This window comes from Chrysemys picta, chromosome 14, assembly GCF_011386835.1.
Source record: "Chrysemys picta bellii isolate R12L10 chromosome 14, ASM1138683v2, whole genome shotgun sequence".
Lineage (NCBI taxonomy): Eukaryota > Metazoa > Chordata > Testudines > Emydidae > Chrysemys > Chrysemys picta.
Window position 1 is genome coordinate 33,982,631 of NC_088804.1, and position 24,089 is coordinate 34,006,719.

Consider the following 24,089-nt stretch of genomic DNA (forward strand, 5'->3'; position numbering starts at 1 on the left):
AAAACACTGTTATCTAGTTTAGAAAATCTAAAACAAATTATAATTAGGGCTGTTGATTAATTGCAGCTAACTCGTGCGATTAATTTTTTTAATCACAGTTAATTTTTTTGAGTTAATCGCAATTAATCACATTGTTGAACAATAGAATACCAATTGAAATTTACTAAATATTTTTGGATGTTTTTCTACATTTTCAGAACAGTGTAAAACTTTAGAGCCTACAAGTCCGCTCAGTCCTACTTCTTGTTCAGCCAATTGCTCAGACAAACAAGTCTGTTTACATTTACAGGAGATACTGATGACTCCTTTTTATTTACAATGTCACCTGAAAGTGAGAACAGGCATTCACATGGCACTTTTGTAGACGGCGTTGCAAGGTATTTATGTGCCAGATATGCTAAACATTCATATGTCCCTTCATGCTTCAGCCATCATTCCAGAGGACATGCTTCCATGCTGATGGTGCTAGTTAAAAAAATAATGCATTAATTAAATTTGTGAGTGAACTCCTTGGGGGGAGAATTGTATGTCTCCTGCTCTGTTTTACCCACATTCTGCCATATATTTCATGTTATAGCAGTCTTGGATGATGACCCAGCACATGTTCGTTTTAAGAACACTGTCACAGCAGATTTGATAAAAGAAGGTATTAATGTGAGATTTCTAAGGATAGATATAGCACTTGACCCAAGGTTTAAGAATCTGAAGTGCCTTCCAAAATCTGAGAGGGACGAGGTGTGGAGCATGCTTTCAGATATCTTAAAAGAAACGACAGAACTTGAACCATCAAAAAAGAAAATCAACCTTCTGCTGGTTGCATCTGACTCAGATGATGAAAAAGAACATGCATCGGTCAGCTCTGCTTTGGATCGTTATCGAGCAGAACCCATCATCAGCATGAACGCATGTCTTCTGGAATGGTAGTTGAAGCATGAAGGGACACATGAATCTTTAGTGCATCTGGCATGTAAATATCTTGTGATGCCGGCTACAACAGTGCCATGCGAACACCTGTTCTCACTTTCTGGTGACATTGTAAACAAGACGTGGGCAACATTATCTCCTGCAAATTGTAACCAAACTTGTGTGTCTGAGCAATTGGCTGAAGTAGGAATGAGTGGACTTGTAGGTGCTAAAGTTTTACATTGGTTTTTTTTTTTTAAATCCAGTTATTTTTTGTATATAATTCTACATTTGTAAGTTCAACTTTCATGATAAAGAGATTGCACTTCAGTACTTGTATTAGGTGAATTGAAATATACTATTTCTTTTGTTTTTTACAGTGCAAATATTTGTAATAAAAATAAATATGAAGTGAGCACTGTACACTTGATATTGTGTTGTAACTGAAATCAATATATTTGAAAATGTAGAAAACATCTAAAAATATTTAAATAAATGGTATTCTATTATTAACAGCGCGATTAATCACGATTAATTTTTTTAATCGCTTGACAGCCCCAATTTAATCTGTTTTAATAGTTCATCTCCTGTCCACATTTATTATGTAGATCAATGTGAATGCCACTCTCAAAACAGGTAAAACAGGTCAGGTCTTTAATGTCTTTTCTAACCATTTAGTGATGTATTCCTAGTAGAGTTTGATCATATATAACTACAGGCCATAAATCTATACCAGCTACCTCTTCATCAATACGGGCAATTGTAAGAACATTTTTGACCACAGGTGGCCCTAAAAAATAAGGACGTAAAGAAAAATGTGGGAGAAAGTTAAAAGTCAAACTTAACATTTTTATGGGCCCAGATTTTCAAGATCGCATACTCACAATTAAGCATGAAAAAACAAGTGTGCATAATTTTGTGAATGCAATTACTGCAACTAATTACACAATGTAATGAAATGCATGTACAAGTGACCATTTAAATGTCTACCTGGCCTTTTGTACATACAATTACTTTTATTTCCATACACATTTTAAGTAACTGCATGCACAGTTTCTGCACACACATTTTTGCAAATCTAGTTCTGAAAATGGGGCTGAGAGAGAACTGGATTTGATATAATCCACAGCCATCTTGTGCACTTAACCTCCCTCCCCAAACCGGAAGCAAGGACACTACAGAGCCAGGAGAAAAATCTGGCCTTGCTTAGGCAGGCAAAAACAGCTGCAAGGTGCAGTTTTCCTGACTGGGATAGATAAAATGAAAGGCCAGATTCATGAGAAGGGGGCAGGGAATGTAGAAAACTGACCTTGATTCTGGTTGTCTGTGTTTTTAAGTTTTTTTGCTGAAGCTGCTTCGCCGATACGGAGAATAATGAATTGTTATTGGCTGTTGCTAGGGAAATTGTTAGCCTATTAGGGGCTGTTATGAGTTATGTGCTTTGTCCAGAGAAAATTTATAAAGAGTTTAGTTAGACAGCGTGTTTTGGAGCAGTCCAAGGAAGCTTTACTTTGCACAAGGAGCTGACACCTAAATTTCCCAGCAGCTGGATGGAAGGAGGGGCCCCGGAAGTCTGGTTGCTGATTACTCAAAACCATCTCAGACTTTGGGTAAATAAATGTTTGGGAGGCTCTGAACCTACTATTACAGCGTGTGTGTGCGCGCACATGTGTGTGTGCACGCACTTGAGACCTAATAAAGTAGCTTTAGGTAAAAGCACTCTTGTTTGTACCAATCATTTATCAGACGGAGGAGCTGTGTCCCCTTTGATTTATTCCTGACACCATCTGAACACAAACAGTTAAGTTACCATTGCTTTGGGTTCTGAAAACCCTGTGCGATACCAGGACTGGCCTTGATCAGTGCTGTAACTATTGTCACAGCAGGATTTCATTCTCAACATTCAATTAGAGTCATAATTAATTCTGCAGGTCTAAATGTTTTACAGCTATAACTTATTTATGCATCCAACATCTTCCTCACATCTGAAATTAGATTTACAGCTCTTTAGTTTCCTCATTCTTCCTTTGCTCATTTAAATATATATATAGCCACTAGAGTTAGTATTCTTAGTCCTCTGACACATTCAGAAAAGGCATCTAGTGGACTATGTCTCCAAATGAGTGCTTTGCGAAATATGTCACCCAGAGTAAGGTCTGTGCCAGTTTTCTTCTCTGAAAGGCTAACTTAGTGCTATCATTTGCTATCCCTTGTTTTAATTTGTCTCAGATAAATGGTCAGTTTGTCTCAAACAATACACTTATTTCTAAGGCCTGGTCTACACTACGACTTTAATTCGGATTTATCAGCGTTAATTCGAATTTACCCTGCAACCGTCCACACAACGACGCTATTTATTTCGAAATAAAGGGCCCTTTAAATCGATTTCTGTACTCCACCCCGACGAGCGGAGTAGCGCCAAAATCGATTTTAACATTTCGAATTAGGGATAGTGTGGCCGCAATTCGATGGTATTGGCCTCCAGGAGCTATCCCACAGTGCATCATTGTGACCGCTCTGGACAGCAATCTAAACTCGGATGCACTGGCCAGGTAGACAGGAAAAGCCCCGCGAACATTTGAATTTCATTTCCTGTTTGCCCAGCGTGGAGAGCACAGGTGACCACAGATAGCTCATCAGCACAGGTAACCATGCAGGCCGATAATCGAAAAAGAGCACCAGCATGGACCGTACGGGAGGTACTGGATCTGATCGCTATATGGGGAGAGGATTCAGTGCTTGCAGAACTTGGTTCTAAAAGACGAAATGTCAAAACTTTTGAAAAAATCTCCAAGGGCATGATGGAGAGAGGCCACAATAGGGACTCAGATCAGTGCCGCGTGAAAGTCAAGGAGCTCAGACAAGCCTATCAAAAAACAAAGGAGGCAAACGGTCGCTCCGGGTCAGAGCCGCGGACATGCCGCTTCTACGCCGAGCTGCATGCAATTCTAGGGGGGGGCGCCACCACTACCCCACCTGTGATCGTGGATTCCTGGTCGGGGATAGTCTCATCAGCTACACCTGAGGATTCTGCCGATGGGGGAGAGGAGGAGGAGGAGGAGGAGGAGGAGGAGGATGAGCTTGCAGAGAGCACACAGCACTCCGTTCTCCCCAACAGCCAGGATCTTTTTCTCACCCTGACTGAAGTACCCTCCCAACCCTCCCAAGCCAGTATCCAAGACCCTGACCCCATGGAAGGGACCTCAGGTGAGTTTACCTTTTAAAATATAAAACTTGTTTTAAAAGCAAACGGTTTTTAATTATTACTTTGCCCTGAGGACTTGGGATGCATTCGCGGTCAGTTCAGCTACTGGAAAAGTCTGTTAACGTGTCTGGGGATGGAGCGGAAATCCTCCAGGGACATCTCCATGAAGCTCTCCTGGAGGTACTCCAAAAGCCTTGCCACAAGGTTTCTGGGCAGTGCATCCTTATTCCGTCCTCCATGATAGGACACTTGACCACGTCATGCTTGCAGCAAGTAATCTGGTATCATTGCCTGACAAAGCCTGGCAGCGTATGGTCCCGGTGTTTGCTGGCATTCAAGCAACATCCGTTCTTTATCTTGTTGTGTAATCCTCAGGAGAGTGATATCACTCATGGTAACCTGGTTGAAATACGGGAACTTAATTAAGGGGACAGAGCTGGCCGTTCCTACTGGGCTGTTTGCCTGTGGCGGAAAATAAATCCTTCCCTGCAGTTAGCCAAGCGCAGATGGGAAATTGGCCCTGAGCTTTTCGCGTTTGGCTACCAGGGATCTTCCCTGTTACCAGCCACGCGGCGGGGGGAGAGGTACAGCGATCATCCCAGAGAATTCATGGCGGGGGGGGGGGGGGGTTAGTTTGTTTTCTGCTGCTGCTGAATGTTAACAGAAAACCGCAGCACTCTACAGGCTATGCTTGGTATGTGGGAAAGGAGGGCGCACAAGCTGTAAGACAATGGCTTACCATGGCCGCATGCAAGCCGAATTCTGTTGCCCGGACCTGTGATCTCTAGCAGCAAAGCCACAGGCACTCAGTATTAAGAGGCAAAATGCGACCTTGCACAGAAATCACATGTGCTATGTAATGTGAATAGTGTTGGTCACCGTGAAAGAGTATAAGCATTGTTCTGCAAAATGTATCTTTTTAAACAATTCTCTCTTTTTTCCCCTCCCTACAGCAGCTGCAAATTCCGCAAGCCTCCCTCCTCCATCCTGAAGGCTATCACAGATAAGGCGTCGTAAAAAGAAGACGCGAGATGAGATGTTTGCAGAAATTATGGAATCCAGCCGCAGTGACAGAGCTCATCTGAATGAGTGGAAGGAAACGGTTTCAAAGTATAGGAAAGAAGCCAGTGAACGTGAGGAGAGGAGGGACCAACGTGAGGAGAGGAGGGACCAACGTGAGGAGAGGAGGGACCAACGTGAGGAGAGGAGGGATGCTCGAGATGAGAGGTGGCGGCAGGAAGATCAGAGGAGGCAGGATGCAACGCTGGGGCTGCTGCGTGAGCAAACAGACATGCTCCGGCGTCTGGTGGAGCTTCAGGAACGGCTGCAGGAAAACAGAGTGCCACTACAGCCCCTGTACCCTCCTCCCCCCTCCCCATGTTCCATATCCTCCTCACCCAGACGTGTAAGAACGCGGGGGGGGGGAGGCTCCGTACACCTTCCCATTCCACCCCAGTGGACAGCCCAAGAAAAAGGCTGTCATTTTTTTAACCTTTTTTTAGTGGCCTTTTCCTTCCCACCAATCCTCCTCCCAAATCCCACCCGGGTTCCCTCCCTCTTTTTCTAATCTATTAATAAAGAATAAATGATTTTTAAATGATAGTGACTTGATTTGGTTTGAAAGAAAGCTGGGGGAAGGGGGAGGGTGGGTTCCTTACAGAAAATGAGTCAATAAAGGGGGCGGGTTTTCATGAAGGAGAAACAAACAGATATTTCACACTGTAGCCTGGCCAGTCATGAAACTGGTTTTCAAAGCTTCTCTGATGCACAGCGCTTCCTGGTGTGCTCTTCTAATCGCCCTGGTGTCTGGCTGCGCGTAATGAGCAGCCAGGCGATTTGCCTCAGCCTCCCACCCCGCCATAAAGGTCTCCCCCTTACTTTCACAGAGATTGTGGAGCACGCAGCAAGCAGAAATAACAATGGGGAGATTTCTTTGGCTGAGGTCAGAGCGAGTCAATAATGAACGCCAGCGACCTTTTAAACGGCCAAATGCACATTCTACCACCATTCTGCACTTGCTTAGCCTGTAGTTAAACAGCTCCTGACTCCTGTCCAGGCTGCCTGTGTATGGCTTCATGAGCCATGGCATTAAGGGGTAGGCTGGGTCCCCAAGAATAACTATTGGCATTTCAACATCCCCAATGGTTATTTTCTGGTCTGGAAAGTAAGTCCCTTGCTGCAGCCCTTTAAACAGAGTAGTGTTCCTGAAGACGCGAGCGTCATGAACCCTTCCCGCCCAGCCCGCGTTGATGTTGGTGAAACGTCCCTTGTGATCCACAAGTGCTTGCAGCACCATTGAAAAGTACCCCTTGCGGTTTATGTACTCGGTGGCTTGGTGCTCCGGTGCCAAGATAGGGATATGGGTTCCATCTATCGCCCCACCACAGTTAGGGAATCCCATTGCAGCAAAACCATCCACTATGGCCTGCACATTTCCCAGAGTCTCTAACTTTCGTAGCAGCACCTGAGTGATTGCTTTGGCTACTTGCATCACAGCAGCCCCCACAGTAGATTTGCCCACTCCAAATGGGGGGGAGGGATAGCTCAGTGGTTTGAGCATTGGCCTGCTAAACCCAGGGTTGTGAGTTCAGTCCTTGAGGGGGCCATTTAGGGAACTGGGGTAAAAAAATCTGTCTGGGGATTGGTCCTGCTTTGAGCAGGGGGTTGGACTAGATGACCTTCTGAGGTCCCTTCCAACCCTGATATTCTATGATTCTATGATTCTAAAATTGATTCCCGACTGACCGGTAGCTGTCTGGCGTTGCAAGCTTCCACAGGGCTATCGCCACGCGCTTCTCAACTGTGAGGGCTGCTCTCATCTTGGTATTCTGGCGTTTCAGGGCAGGGGACAGCAAGTCACAAAGTTCCATGAAAGTGCCCTTACGCATGCGAAAGTTCCGCAGCCACTGGGAAGCATCCCACACCTGCAACACTATGCGGTCCCACCAGTCTGTGCTTGTTTCCCTTGCCCAGAATCGGCGTTCCATGGATAGAATCTGCCCCATTAACAACATGATCTCCAAAGCATCGGGGCCCGCGGTTTCACAGAATTCTGTATCCGTGTCCGTGTCCATGTCCTCATCATGCTTGTCGCTGCGCTGCTGCCACCGCTGCCTCCTCACCTCGTTTTTCTGGTCCTGGCTCAGCATAAACTCCACGAGAATGCGCGAGGTGTTTACAATGTTCATGACTGCTGTTTTGAGCTGAGCGGGCTCCATGCTTGCCGTGGTATGGAGTCTGCAGTGTTCACCCACCCAGGAAAAAAGGCGCGAAATGGTTGTCTGCCGTCCGTTGCTTTCATGCAGGGAGGGAGGGAGGGAGGAGGTGAGGCTGTACCCAGAACCACCTGCGACGATGTTTTTTGTCCCATCAGGCACTGGGATCTCAACCCAGAATTCCAATGGGCGTGGGAGATTGCGGGAACTATGGGATAGCTATGGGATAGCTACCCACAGTGCAACGCTGCAGAAATCGACGCTAGCCCTGGTACTTGGACGCACACTGCCGAATTAATGTGCTTAGTGTGGCCTCATACATTTCGACTTTATACAACCTGTTTTCCAAATTCGAATTATATAAATTCCGATTAATCCCGTAGTGTAGACATACCCTAAGATTATCAGACACATTCAGATTTCCATTAGCGTACTTTTCCTAAAATTTAAAGTGGCATTTAGAGTGCACATCCTAGTCCATTGAGATATGTATAATATTTGCAGACCCTGCTTTTTTATATTTGTACCATAGTGGGTTTTTTGAGAGACTCAAATTATACCTACAAACCAATCTACTTGAATTAATGTTAAAGGTTTAGGACTGTTTATGCACACACACAAAAAGCTAAGAAAATATAAAACCTTTTAATGTGGCATGGGGTTAAGTAACAAGATGACTTAAAAACAGCAATAAACCCTGAATGTTTTCCAGAAATCACTAATGCTGCCCCACACAGTTGGTCACAAGTGCAATAATAAACAAAATAGGAAAGACTAGAAGAAATGTGTATTACTGTACATTATACAAAAACCCACATATGCAGGAAGATTATTTACTGCAAAGCTAAAATTATCAATTGAATGAGCCTTACATTTATTTTTTAATATCTAGTATATATATCTCTAAAGTAGCCTCATAGAAAATATTATTTTTTATTGCTTTAAAGGTGTTAAAAGAGGCATGAAATCTTTAGGCACAGGACAGTGGTCCAGTGGATAGGGCAAAAGACTGGGAGCTGGAAAACTTGGGCTCCATGTCCAGTTCTACCACTAGTCTTTTGCATGAATTTGCACAAATCACTTCAAGTGATCACTATGCATTTGTACAATTCTAGCACAAAGCTGGGGCCACTAGGCATTACTATTATAATAAAGTTAGGTCATTGATACTAGAAGTCCCAAAGTACCCAAACTAAAAAGAGAGAGGCTCTTATGCTACGCAGCCTATTTTTAAAAAAATAACGAGTATCTACATCTGATGCACTCTTCTATTCCCTTCTACTTGTATTTACATTTGTTTCCTCTGTGTATGGAATACCCTCTCAATCCAAGTTCAGTGAACAACCACCATCTTTGAATTCAAATCTACCTGGAAAAACAACTCATCCAGGATACTCATAAAAATTATGTTTTTTATTTTAGAGAGAAGACAAAACAAACATTTTTGTGGTCCTGAATACATCTCAACTTCAATGGAGTTATGCCAATTTACACCAGCCGAGGATCTGTCCCTCTGTGTCCATAGAATACATCATGTGCCATTCAGGACAGGGACTGAGCTTTTGAGTTTTCTCTATCCAGCCTATATGAATTTATATTTGCTGTTCATATGGTTAAAAAAAAGGAAAGCCACTTGACTATATTCCAAGTCCCTGGGCAAACTGTAACTCATATTTCTAACTTCAAAGCAACAATACCATCCTACGTATGCATCACCTATAAAATCATAGAACATTCACCATGATCTGGAGTTTCATATCCAGATTTATGTCAAATTCACCCTCTCAGCTCAAAAGCACATTTGGTTAAGAGAGAAAACAAGCAATGATTTTAAACAACTCATTTAAATCTCATCCAACGTGGGCTATTGTATTCTAATGCTCATTTAGCTAAAACCAGGCATTTAATTCTAGTTTCATTTAACTCAGCCTCAGTTTTTATGTGTGGAAGGCTGCAGCTATTTGATTCTATAATGCCAGAGTTCCTAGAGTACATTTGTATAATCAATCAATCTAGCCAGGCATTTATTTGATGAGGAAACAACAGTAAAGGGTGGGACTGGTGCGTGGGTAGCAAACAGAGCTGAAGAACTGTCATGAATGTACACTGAAAATAGGAAACAGGATTGGATATATCTCAACCCTGAGGCCTCATGTAGAAATTATAAGGCAAATTTAAGCAGGGCTAGCAGAAAGAAAGGAACATGGCAGTGGTGTCTGAGGCTAAAGAAAACAAATGGATGGATTTAGATGGGCTGATTCAGTCACTGAACTGATGGAAATAGGAAACAAAACAAGTCTGAGAAGGAGCACGAAGATCTGTTGGGAATCAGGTTTGGTGATAAATCAATTATAGGGACTAGAGACAGAAACATACGAAGGTTCTAAGGTGACAAGTGTGACTGTGGACAGGGATACAGGATAAGTGATTATATTTTTATATAGGTACAATATGTAAATAGTATCAATGAAAATATTGAGTGTCTGAAAGAAACACAACAGCTTTATTTCCAGCCTCCACTTCTGCTCATGCACACATCTGTATTCATGGGGCCTCCTTGACACCTGCTCATCAATAGAAAGAGTCTAATGGTGCCCACAGGTGACAGAATCTGCATGCACAAAACCCCACTGAGACTAATGCATTGAGGAGAAGCCATTGCTGCCTGTTGTGTGGGTAGGGAGATTCAGTCTCTAGAGCTGTTAATCTAGCACCGTCATGAACAATGTTTTTAAAGACATTCATAATTCTATAGCACTCAGATTGACTTATGTTCATCATTAGTGGTATCACTTTAAAGACACTTGCTGCTTTATGTGACTGAGATGTAAGATGTGCAATAGCTATTTCACACTTTATTCAGATCAAGTATGATGCCAAGATTTTCAGATGCTTAAGGTTACATCAACAATTTTTTCACTGAATTATCTTAATTAGATGAAGCTGTTCTAGGTGTGGCCCCAAATCACTGGTTACAGCCGAAGTGGGAAACAGAGATTCTATGCTTACTACTCTTTGGCAAGGTTTATATAGCTGAGATAGTAACAGTGCTCCCTACGTCAGTAAAAAGGCGGACGGGAAGCTGCAAGGAATAATTTAGAAAAATTCAAGACTGGAATATGTGTTAAGATCAACCTCAAATAAACAAGACTGTTCATCAGGGCTAGGACTGGGGAAACATATTTGGATATAGAGAAACCTTCAGTATAAAGATATCTCACAGTATACTGGCCAACCTCACACTGGATTAAGAGGAAACGGCTCCCCAACCCAAACTGAAATTATCTTCAGTTTCTGCTTTAGGGTGATCGCACTTTTAGGAGATGGAGAAGAGAAATGGACTTGAGGGGTGCTACAAAAAGATGGAGAGGGAAGAGATGTTTACCAAACCAAGCTACTATCCCGCTGTGCTGGGGGAAGATCACAGCCATCAGGACACACCTGAAGATATTGGGAAGAATTTGGGTGTGACAAGCTACCAGCTGAAAAAGTCAATGAGAAAGAAGTCCTTGGGCATCTTCCATAAAAAGGGAAAATTAAATAGGGAGAATTGAACTGGGATGATCTAAAAGTTCCTGAAAAGTTCAGATCATTTAGTAGAGCTGGTGTGTGTGTGTATGTATGTGTGTATATATATAAAATTTCCCATGAAAAAGATCAATTTTAATTTTTTCAACAAAATAAAAAATAATCATTGAAAATTTGCATAGAAATTAACATTTTCTCATAAAAATTCCCATTTTGCCAAAAGAGACTTTATTTTTGTCAGAATTTTTTTTTAAAACAACATTAGACAAGCTGTGTCATGTAGGTAACTTCTAGAGCAGCGCCTGAACTCCCTTGCAGGTTCCCTCAATCTAGGCATCATCATGCTTTAAGCCTATGAAACAATTAAGCTCCTCTGGAGAAAAAAAAAGGGGGGGGGGATAGAGAAATCCTCTCTTTTCAAATGAAAAATGTATTTTAACCCTTACCTACATACTAAAACAACCATGATTGAAACTCCTCACAAATACTTAATTTCTTCAAGTAGCAATAAAATGACACTTCTAATTAGAAAACTAAATTAAAATAATCAAACATGAAAACATATTATTCTAATTTTTTATACAGGAAACTCTGTGCCACCTGTATATTACTGTATTCAGCTATGAGAAATACCATAATTTCTCCAAGCCAGTAATGTCAAAAAGAAAAGCACCTCACAAAATCTACCATAAAGATTCTTAAGTGATTTATTTAATCTGTAACCCTCAGGGAAATAAAGATGAGTTGTGAGTTTCATTCCAAATGCATACAACAAAACTCTTTCAACCCTAATTTCTCAAACTGCAAGATCAAGGGGTAATTTGCAAACCAGGATGTGTTGCAGTGCTCAGGTATTCCACCAATATTGCAGCATTCACAGACTACTGCCTCTTCCAGTTCCAAAAGAGGCTCCCAAATAATACAAATTCTTTGTATAAACAGTCAAGCAATTGTGCCTGCATAGTTCAGAACACTCCAAAAAAGGATTCCAGACACATAAACCCATAAATGAAGTGAAATTTGCTAAATCCATCAATTACAACTAAATCAAGCAATTTTACAGTGACAGGTGTATTAAGTGGGTATGGGCACTACATTGAACCATAGCACTGAACTACCCACCCAGACAAACTCATAAACCAACTCTCCTTTACCATGTGCAGCTGGCTTGCTCTAAAAAAAGCAAAATTGTTTCAGTTAATGTTCACTTAATGAAAGCTTGTCTCTTTCACCAACAGAAGTTGGTCCAATAAGATATTATCTCTCCCACCTTATTTCTCTCATATCTTGGAACTAACACAATTACAACCACTCAGTTAACATTCTTCCACCCTTATTCATGCTGAGTAATACAGTACCTAACCATCTGAGTAGTGCCACTGAAATCATAACATTTGGGATGGGCTCATGGAGTGACTCATCCCGAGGAAGAGAGGTGGAACAAGGCCCTGAAGTTACCATTGTGCAATTTTGACTGAATGATAAACTAGAGCTAGGCAAATAATCCAAAACAAATCCCTACAAATATGCCATTGAATTTTTAAACAAATCTGCTTTGACTCTGTTTGCAGCCTTCTGTGATTACTTTCCATGAATATTTTATCAGATGAAGAATGTTCACTGGAACATTGAGTTTTAAAGGAATGTTGCAGAACAGCTGAGGAAACCATATTGAGAAACTATAATTTCAAGTATCCATAATTAAAAACTTGACTGTAAAAGTTGCTCTCTTCCAATCAGAGAAGCATACCATGTGACCTACAAGTCCAATTAATACAACTTGAGTTTTGAGTGCTGAATACTAGTAGCGAACTACTGATGAACAAGCAATAGACTAAGAATATTAGAAGTTTTACATTTTCTGACACTCAAGTGTTTAAAATTGCAACTTTAATAGCAAGTTATTTTATTATTTAGATTCATTTTCCCTGTTTGATTTTTTCAAGAAAAAATTTAAAAGGAAATTAAAACACTATTCTCTACTGATTTCACTGTAGAACAAAAGTAGCCCAGTAACAATTTATGCAACTAAAGCCTCGTCCAACTCCTATTAAAGCCAATAGTAGTTATTCCACAGACTTCAACAGGTGTTGGTTCTAGTCTATATAGAACTTTTCAGTGAAATGAAAAAAAGGCAACTATACAACTAACATCAATAGCATGTGTTTATGGGACCATAAATTCCACTTATGGGACTATAGAATAACGTAAACGGTATGCTAACTCCACTGGCCCGGAGCTTTCCCCACAATGAGCCCTACTTAGCTACAAAATTTCATTCTATGAAATGTAGTTATTTTTCCAGTTTTGAGTTTTGTAAATCTTTTTACAATAGAAAAGTGTTGTTTTTCAACTTCACATATCCCTCAAAATGTGTGAGCAGATTTTGCTGAGAGTTTCCAAAACAATTTATTTTGGGGCTGTTACCCAAGCTAGGAAATTTTCTGCTGAAGAGATTTTTTTTTTTAAAAGTGTGACAAGTATGTGAAAACAGGGAGTTATCACAAAAGTGATATCAACATAGCCTTGATGACAGCTTTCACTAATAAACAAAGATAATGTGCAGAGAATGGAGATATTTCCATGGGTTGTATGTCTGGTCCAAACCTACTCATAATATTTTGCTGGTGCAAATTATTAAAAGCTTGATAGTGCTCTGCTTTGATAGCATTAAGTCATACCAAAAAAAATTCTGAGTTGCTGTATCAGCAATGCTGCAATTTCTTTCACATGGTCTTCCACTTAATTTCAGCAGTAACCTCCATAATTCACTTAGTAGTAATCTCAGCAACCTAGTTCAAATGTTTACCTGACATTCAGCCAATCAAAATTTTCCTTTCACAAGATTACACAAGTCCTCTTAATTTTCCCATTTACTATCCCCTAAAGGGACAGTCTCCCTTTCCTCCAAAATGTAAATAGGAGGAAAACTTGAACAATTATTCAGTGATTTATTTCAATGAGTGGGAGTGGAAATACATAGAAATTCCTTTTCTCTCTATTCTCTGGCTTTAAATAAATCAATTCTTTTCTCTCTATTCTCTGGCTTTAAATAAATCAATAATTTCCCAGCTAAAAAAATGTGGGTGAAATCCCAGCTCCAGTGAAGTAGTGGGAGTTTTGCCATTGACCTCAATAGGATCAGAATTTCATCGTGTATTGGAACCACTAGCAGCTACCTTAAAGCATTGTGAAGATTTCTCTAAAGTACACTGGAGGGGCAGCCCAGCACACAGCTAGCTCAGGATGAAGAAAAAACACAAAGCATTATACCACTTTTGTACCCACCCCAACTTGCATGTGTGCTCCTTGGATCTGGGTCATTATGTGCTATTTAACTTGAGCATCAGCTTTGAGCTGTTTTAGCATTTGAACAAGTAGCTGGGAAGGGTCATTCCCGTCCATGCTGACCTGTCTAGTGAGGCAATAAAACAAGTGTAGTAATCAGGTATAATTGCAGAGAAAGGAATTGACCATTCTAGAGATTACTAGTGTAGACCTCCCATGAGAAAAAACTGCTGACTATTGTTGGAAAACGAGGAGGCCAAACATAACACCAAAAAAAGTAGACGGAGGTCAAAGAAAAACTAAACCAGGGTCTAACACTCTGAAAGAGAAAATTCAAGTTAGACTTCAAGCAAGGAAATCCTAACCCTGAGTGCAGATTAAGCCTTAACCCTTATTAAGAACTTTAGCCCATTTTCTTCAAGAAAGTCATTGGGAGATCATCTCCAGAGGTGTGCAGGAGAGAGTTAGATGCAACACTTTGGGGAATTAAGATAGATTCATAGATTCCAAGACCAGAAGGAACCACTGTGATCATCTAGACTGGCCTCCTGTATAACACAGGCTATAGGATGTCCCCAAAATAATTCTAGTTTGAACTAGAGCATACCTGATATATCCCCAAACTTGATTTAAAAGGCGCCAATGATGGAGAATCCACCACAACTTTTGGTAAATTTTTTAAATGGTTAACTACCCTCAATGACAGAAATGTACACCTTATTTCCAGTTTGAATTTGTCTAGCTTCAACTTCCAGCCAGTGGATCTTGTTATAACTCTGTCTGCCAGATCAACTCTTCAACTGGAAGACTAAAGCCTCTGATTGCCAGAAGCTGGGACTGGATGACGGAGGATGGATCACTTGATGATTGCCCTGTTCTGTTCTTCTGAAGCATCTGGCATTGGCCACTGTCAGAAGACAATGATGGTCTGGGATAGATGGACCGTTGGTCTGACTCACTATGGCCCTTCTTATGCTCTTATGTAAAGGGCATGGGAAGTAAGTTGAAACCTTAATATCTACAAGCTATTATTTGTCCTAGGTACTTATATGGCCCCCATCACTAGTAGCTGAGTGAATTTAAATCTTTAATCATAGAATTGTAGGACTGGAAGGGACTGCGAGAGGTCATCTAGTCCTGTCCCCCGCACTCAAAGCAGCATTAAGTATTATCTAGACCATCCCTGACAGGTGTTTGTCTAGCCTGCTCTTAAAAATCTCCAATGATGGAGATTCCACAACCTCCCTAGGCAATTTATTCCAGTGCTTAACTACCCTAACAGTTAGAAAGTTTTTCCTAATGTCCAACATAAACCGCCCTTGCTGCATTTAAACCCATTGCTTCTTGGCCTATCCTCAGAGGTTAAGGAGAACAATTTTTCTCCCTCCTCTTTGTAACAACCTTTTATGTAATTGAAAACTGTTATGTCCTCTCTCAGTCTTCTTTTCTCCAGACTAAGCAAACCCAGTTTTTTCAATCTTCCCTCATAGATCATGTTTTCTAGACTTTTAATCATTTTTGTTATTTTTCTCTGGACTTTCTCCAATTTGTCCACTTCTTTCCAGAAATGTGGTGCCCAAAACTGGACACAATACTCCAGTTGAAGTTTAAATCAGCGCGGAATACAGTGGAAGAATTACTTCTTTTGTCTTGCTCACAACACTCCTGCTAATACATCCCAAAATGATGTTTGCTTTTTTTGCAACTGTTCACTCATATTTAGCTTGTGATCCACAATGACCCCCAGATCCTTTCTTGCAGTACTTCTTCCTAGGCAGTCATTTCCCATTTTGTATGTGTGCAACTGATTGTTCCTTCCTAAGTGGAGTACTTTGCATTTGTCCTTATTGAATTTCATTCTATTTACTTCAGACCATTTCTCCAGGATAATGCATTTATCCTCACAAGACCCTTGTGATGCAGGGAAGTGTTTTACAGACGGAGAACACAGAAGCTATGTGACTTGCGCAAAGTCACACAGGTAGTCTGTGGGGAGCAGTTTCCCAAGTTCCAGTGGTGAGGACATCCTTCCTCTCCTGGCTCAGGCTCTGTCCTACACCGTCCTCTTTCACCTTTTCAAGTGCAATGCCCAAGCAGACGCAACAGATAAGTTCTCATTCCTGGTACCCTTTATTACCCTGCTCTCCAATCAAGTTTCAGTGCATTTGGAATAAATTTTCCCACAGTTCAATCACTACTTCTGCATTCAGATCTTTGTCAAAGATTTACTTATTAGCTCCTCTTTTTATAAACATTACGGACTTGACTCACTGCTGCCCTCCACCTTGTGCAATCATCTACACCAGGGGTCGGCAACGTTTGGCATGCAGCTTGCCAGGGTAAGCACCCTAGCGGGCCAGGCCAGTTTATTTACCTGCTAACACGGTAGGTTCAGCCGATCGCGGCCCCCACTCGCCGCGGTTCGCAGTCCCGGGCCAATGGGGGCGGCGGGAAGCGGCGCGGGCGAAGGATGTGCTGGCCGCGTCTTCCCGCCACCCCCATTGGCCCGGGACGGCGAACCGCGGCCAGTGGGGGCCGCGATCGGCCGAACCTGCTGCGTCAGCAGGTAAATAAACTGGCCCGGCCTGTCAGGGTACTTACCCTGGCGAGCCGCGTGCCAAACGTTGCCGACCCCTGATCTACACCAGTGACCATAAAAAGCTACCAAATCAGAATAGTGGCATTTCACACCAACTTTGCACACAATTTCACTGCTGTCAATGGCTGCACAAAGCCAAGGGTGAAACAAACCACACATATCCGGATGGAAACATCATGGAAGAATTTCAAGTCCCACCAGTCTTCATAACCATTTCCTTTAGCAAGTTCTTTGGATTTATGTCATACAACCCTGCACCTTCTTAATGTAAGATCCCCTGACCTTTGAATAAATCTTTTCTTCCATTATTCATGTGATCCATGAAAATACCAAATGCCCTTCTTTTGTAAAAGAAAAAAAAAAAAAGATGCATGCATAATACCTGTTTAACATCTATGCCATTCCCTTATCTTCTTTCACTTGGTTCCCCACTGTCATTCTCAAATAAATAAATGAATCCTTTTTTCTTCCTCATTTCCCTATTGTGTATACCCTGAAAAAATGTTTACTAATTGCTATAATATTCTCAGCCACCTCATGCTAATATTTGGTGCTCCAATTATCTTTTTTTCCAATGCATTAATTAAAATAAAACCTGTGCAATGACACTATTTACCAGATCATTTATGTCCTTTGTAGCTGTCTGTTTATTCTTGATACTGTTTCTTATTTCTTTGGTTGATCACATTGTCATCTGTCATTTACAATGTCAATTGTACCCTTAGGGTCAGATCATATAATCAAAAAAATAGCACATGAGGCTTGAATATAGCAGAAATATCAATAAACTTGGGCTGGGGGGGGGGAAATTGTCAGAAAAGGGATGCTACTTCTCTCGTCCTCCAGTACCACAGAGGCATCTACATGTAAGTACTGAATGTTTGTGGTTTTCTCCTTATTAAGGCATGAAGACCTTGTATTTAAGTACATTATATTCATTTAAACACTACATACCAATCACAACCACCACAACAACCTGGTGTTGGCTTCAGCCTCCTGCAGTCCAGAACCCTGCCTTCCAAAATGGAGAACAATATTTGGCCTCTGCAGCCACACCCCACCTCTTTACACAACAATGGCAGCAGCTCCACATAACATTTGGACAACACAGTTTGAGGGAAGTGGCCGGGCAGAGCCAGAGGAGATCACTTTCCATAGTGTCATCCTCCAGGGTAATAGTCACATCACGTTGGAACATTTGAGCATGCAGGTTAATTCTGACAGAATTCAACATTAACTTACAAAGATCTCTGGCAGCGCCATATTCGTAAGTGCCCTGTAGCCAGTCTTGTGACTGCAGGAGCCACCACGACGATCTCGGCAGCCTTCCATCCTGCTGCTGCCTTTGGGAAAGAAACGGAAAATACCATTTGGACAGAGCTCTCACAGCTGTATTGCAAACCAAGCATTCAAAAATCATGGGTCACCATCACAATCTTGAGGTTGTTCTTTTTAATCTCATGATTTTTAAGCCAAACAAAACGAAAACAAAACAAAACTTAATACATGTAGGGTTCTTATTTGCCTTCTGGCTTTTGAGCCTTCAGGATGCATTTGGGTCACATTTTCAAGGTTTTCCTCTGCAACCTTGAGAGCTAGAAATGTACTGTGTTTTTTTTTTTAAATTAAACTGAGGTTTTCACATATTTGGCTTGTGATATACAGAAGGTCAGACTGGAAGATCTGGTAGTCCCTTCTGGCCTTAACTCTATGATTATGTTCACATGATTTCAGGAACTGGGGCTTTAAGAAAAGCATTTAATGTAATGAAATATTGTGAAATTGGGATAGTTGACAACACTGCCACAGTCACGTGACCCAGTGCCTCTTCCACTATTGTGTAGCCGATCCTTAAGGCTACTCCCTGGTATGTTCAGTCCCTTCATCTACCATCTCCATTGTTGATAGGTACAATCACTACAGGGTATTAAAGGGGACATGCTGCTCTCCTCCCTCAAAATTTTACTGTGCTATTTATGTTTTCTGCTTCTCTTCAGTCCTCTCCCAGAAGAAGTTTCATTCATCCTCTTCTCCTTTCCCTTCTGCCTCTGATCCACATTCATAATTCCAAATGCAGACAACTGGGTGTTGTACACCCAGATCAGATACATGATTTAGGGCTTTGAATAGTCCCATACTTTTTTTCTACACTGGGGTTCTCGAAGGAGCACAATAAACGTGGGTGCCCAACTCCCATTCAATTTCCCTGGAATCTGAGCACCTTCAGGCTCCTTTGAAAATCCCAGCCCTATCTGCTAATTTTCATCATAGCCACTGCAGTCTCATAGGTGTTTCACACCTAATAGTGATGAGCCCACCATGGCCAAGATATCAAATCAGTTTTAAATTATTTTCATGCTCAGCTCATTTGCTTAGGAATATGTTTAGGAAAATTTATATTCCTCTTGAGTGTTCCATCAGTTGGATGTTGCCTCCAGGAATATACATGTTGAGTCTTATCAGTAAAAGATTCCACTACCAGTAGCCCAACACGTTTTACGGTAACTGAAATCACTGCAGTGCTAAGGAAAGATGTATGACCTACTTGCATAAAAAAAAAGTACTTGCTGTCTTCTTTATTCCAAATAACCTCTCCTAGATTGTTCAAGTATATATTTCATACATCCTCCATTACACTCACCAACATCCCCAAACTCTTTATCCTAATACCCCTAGTCAGTTTCTGATGTCTTTATATATTACATTAGCATACAGTCTATCCCATCATTTCCACTTCAGTGGCAGTCCATCTCTCTGTGCTATTCCAGTTTATTCACAAAGCCCACACCTTCCATATTGCAACATCAAGATGACCATTCATCCAAATAATCCTGGTCAGCACTGTCACAGCTTTGACAACAGATGAGTGTACCTGTCACATTAGATAAAATATTCCCTTTGATTCAGATTAAATGGCAGGATGATACGTAGATATAATCTGTCACATGTGGAGCCTTGGTGAAAAGACAAATCTATCAAACACGAAGTGCATGAAGAGAATGAAAAAGCACATGAAATGTAATGAAATGTGTTTTAATATTTAAAAGATCCTCCTTTCCAAAGGAAAACTTAATAGAGGAGAAGCTATTAAGCCTCTTACTAGTTAGAGCAAAATCACTCTCTCACGCGCGCGTACACACACACACACACACACACGTGCCCTTAATACACTATGGTCTTCACTATGGTCTCCTATTCATACTCCCTGCTTATTTCTTCCAGCCATCTTGTTTCCATCAGCAATGCTAATAGGTTGAGATGTTCAAAGCAGTGCAAGGGAATTAGCCACATGTCTTCCATTAGTTAACAGACTGTGTTCCTTCTATTCATTCTAATGGAAGATATGTGGCTAAATCCCCTGCACAGCTCTGAAAATCTCAACCCCAATCTCTAAGCACAGTCAAGGGAACAGAAGCACAGTCGGAAGTCAACATCTTTTATGTCCAGCCTCAATTTATTCATACTTGTTCTATGCCTTTTTAGTAAGTTTCATATTGCCAGGATGGTGAAAAGGGGCCTAAGTGAAAATGTCAACCAGGTCCTGTGTTTCCATTAACAAAAGCAGATAGGCTCCTACTTCCCTGGCCATAGAAACTGTAGTAACTCCTCAAGAAAGAGTATTCACAGGAAATGCCAAATGTGTGAGGCAAAAGGCACCCAGATACCACCGTGACAGCCATCTACCACGCACTGCAAATATTTGTGGTGATAGTAATAATAAATAATTCATCCTTGGTGTAACAATTTATGTAAATGGAATTACACCAAGGATTAATTGGGCCCCTAATACTTTAATTTTCATGATCTATTTTGAGGGATCACACTGGAAATTACTCTAATTCCAAGATATGTATTGAAATCATCCTTTGTACACAAATGTCAGTGAGCATGTGACTCTCATTCTAACTTCAGGAGGCCTTGTTCCAGAGGCAAAGAAGTCATCCTCCACGCTGAAGGGCATGGAAGAGATCCAACAAGCAAAATACCCAGTAAATGTGACTATTAGGCATACATGAGGGAACATGTCCTCTTCTTCAAAACCGAGCTGGGGAAAATGCAATCCCACTAGGATTTAGGCTCCTAAGAAACTTAGGTGCTTTTGAAAATTTCATGCACAAAGTACATTATTACAAGCCCAAAGATTTCCAAAAATAGCCTAAACTTCGGCTCCTAAATTCCTAATTCCCACCCCCCAATTTTCAAACTGGCACCTAGAACTCATGCCTAAATTCTATATTCAGGTATGTAGGATGAGATTTGTAAAAGTCCTCAATAAAGTCCATGAGTTAGGCCAATGTTTTTGAAAATCGCACCCATAAGTTACTTATGATAACGTTAGGCACCTAGGTTTGAAATCTGAGCACAATATTTGTAGTAATAAATTAACATGAATTCTGACATAAAGGGCCTAATTTTCACATTACCGGGGGAAATTAAGTCAAAAGCTGTAAAGTGACAACAATCTTATCTTCCTTCAAGTTATTTTTCAAAATTCACTGTTTCTGTAGTGAATACAGAAAACTGCAACCTGATACTGAGTAGGAAGAAGGCCAGTTGTAATGACTGTTCCTGACTGGCTAAGAATTGCACACATTTCTTGTAACCCCATGACCCTTACCTGACCATCACTGCCTGCTTGTCTGTTTCATCCACCAGTTACATCTCATCTTTTAGATTACAAATCTAAAAGATAAATAGGGACTGCTATTTTGCAATTGCAATTACAAAAACTGTGCATGCAGCCTTCATATTTGCATGTGCATATGGCCAGTTAGACACAAAGTGTGCAATTACACATGCACCTTTGCCAATAGCAAACTGGGCTTCTGCTGATGTGAAAATCAGTACTCTACATTATTTATTTTGACTGAGGGTTTTTTGGTCTTGGGAAAGTCACTGACCCTCCCTAGATTAGCATTCCCATCTGTAAAATGAGGATAGCCTTTTCTTATTTAGTTCACAGGGGAATTGTCAGAATTAATCAGTTCATATTTGCTAAGTGCTTTAGAGATGAAAAGTGCTATGTTATTCTAAGACAGATACAAGAAATCACATCCACAGTGATGAGAAAATAGACATTGTTCTGAATAAAAACAAATAAAAACAGCATGACCAGAGCATGTGTTAGCAGGTTGTTAACAGTTATTTTCTTTTAAATGTTTTCAAAAAGTTAGTTCTCAATGGCCATAGCTCCTTAATAACTCAGTTGCTTCTCCCTCACTTCTCTGTCTCCCTTTCTTCAATGCAGTTTGATTGATTGCTTTTAAAAAAATACAGTTTCATTTTTTAATGTGACTCATATACTGGAAAAGTAGAATCAGTCATGAAGACAATTGTGTAATTAAGCAAAAAAATTCATAGAACGGGGGGAAGGAGAAAGAGAAAGACACAGAGCTACTGTAGCTATTTTAATCACCAAAAGTAGTATCAGACCGAAAGAAAGCCAAGCCAGCCTCATAGCCAGCAGAGGGAGCCAGGAAAAGTGCTTACGATGCAGGCTTAAAGAATAAAGAGAAACTAAAACAGATGCAATTTTTTCACCTCTTTAGGGCTTTGCAAGCATTTATACATTATCTGGTGGTTGTTTTTTTAAATGCCTCTGTTTCTAACATTACAAATTTAAAATAATTAAGTAACTTAAAAGGCCTCACTGATTTTCTGCAGAAGTGTATAATATTCGATTTCTACAGTTTACAGAGATGCAGCAGAACATTTGATGAGCTTTGGTTACTTAATTCCCAGGAAGTCTAATCTTCATTTAAGAAACAGAAGTTCTCCTGAAGTGGTCTGCAGGACTCAGATACAAGGAATACACACACAATGAGCCAGATGTTATGTTTTCCCCTCCATACTACACTATAGACGCCTACCTGTGCTGTATAATAATAATAATACCTAGCTCTTTTTAGCACTTTTCATCAGTAGATCTTTACAAAGAGGTCATCATCATTACCCCCATTTTACAGTTGGGGAAACTGAGGCACGGGGAAATGAAATGACTTGACTCACGTGCACATGATGCTGATACAGACACACAAGCGGAGCTGGCTGAATACTATTAGATGAATAACGTATTCACTGATTTTTGCTGTTATTCATCGAATACGAATATTGGCCAAATATTTTTTCTATTAATCCACTAGCTCTACACAAGTGAACAATTTTCATGGACTGATTAATAACACTACCCCACTCAATGAATCTTAAAAATGAAAGGGCCAGCTCTTCAGCTAGTATGAATGGGCACGGCTCAATTGACTTCAGTGCAGCCACACTCATTTGCACCAGACCTGCGGCTCAGAACTGGGCGAATACTGCCAAAAAAAGTTTCCAGAGCTATTCAAAGACGATATTTTTTTATAAACTTGCTTCAGTGTTGAGCCTCTTTTGTGCTCATGCTTGGCCCAATCCTCCGACCGCATAAGCACATGAGTAATTTTAGTTTTGTGAGCAGTCCTGGGGGCAGCTCCAGAGGTTTTCCACATGGTAAGCACAACTGAACCACTCTCATTTTAATTAGCATGGCACAACTCAGGTTTGGCCCGTCCACCTTCCACAATGATGGTGGGACCACCAGGCCAAATGTCGGTGAGTAGTGTTGCAAATCGGTGCACCAGGTCGCAATGTCACTCACTTTGGGGGCCCTCTCAAAGAGAGCATCTGGGGCAAAACTTCCATTTTTGCCCCCCAGGTAGCCCTGCCCCTGCCAATGGTACACACTGTGCATCATGTGCATAAAGCTATGCGCGCCATGAGTAGTCCCATTGACTTCAGTAAGACTAACCATTTGAGTAAAGTTGGTCATGCAGGTAACTGAAGGGTGGAATTAACACTGCAAACAATCTAGTAAATGGATTTGTTGGTAAAAAGGCTCACGGAAACAGTACATTTTAAGCAGAATTAGCAGAATGTTTAACAGAAAGGGAATTTCATACTCATGATAATGAGACTTGGCACAAGAAACCTTATTCTAAGTATTACATTCCTCCAATCAAGGAAGAAAATAGTATCACCTGATGTATGCGTCCAATCAAAAACAACTCAGATTGCTAGTGAACATTCACAATCTACAGCTTACAATGAGCTACAGACCAAGATATTTCCACAAATTATGTCTTGAATCTAATTGTTATTCCAAAGTATTTGCAAGGAAATCACAATCTGCTCATGGACAAGCTGTTAACAGAATGAGATGAAGTTTGATTAATAAAATCCAGTTCTCCTTAAACTGCTTGTCTTCCTCTGCCCTTTGGACTGCCACTGACAAAATAATAACAAGCATTTCCAAGTTCTGCAGTTAGGTCATGACTGTGTTTAGGACAGAAGCGATCTACTGTAACTTATGTCATGT

General features: G+C 41.0%; 1 long non-coding RNA gene across 1 annotated transcript in view; it reads right to left on the reverse strand.

The window, feature by feature from the left end:
* LOC101938184 (uncharacterized) overlaps nt 1-24,089 on the reverse strand; it is a 597,742-nt gene that overhangs the window by 366,394 nt on the left and 207,259 nt on the right. The window contains exon 3 of the long non-coding RNA XR_010592669.1: nt 17,981-18,081. This is a non-coding gene — a long non-coding RNA (uncharacterized LOC101938184). The remainder of the gene's footprint in view (nt 1-17,980; nt 18,082-24,089) is intronic.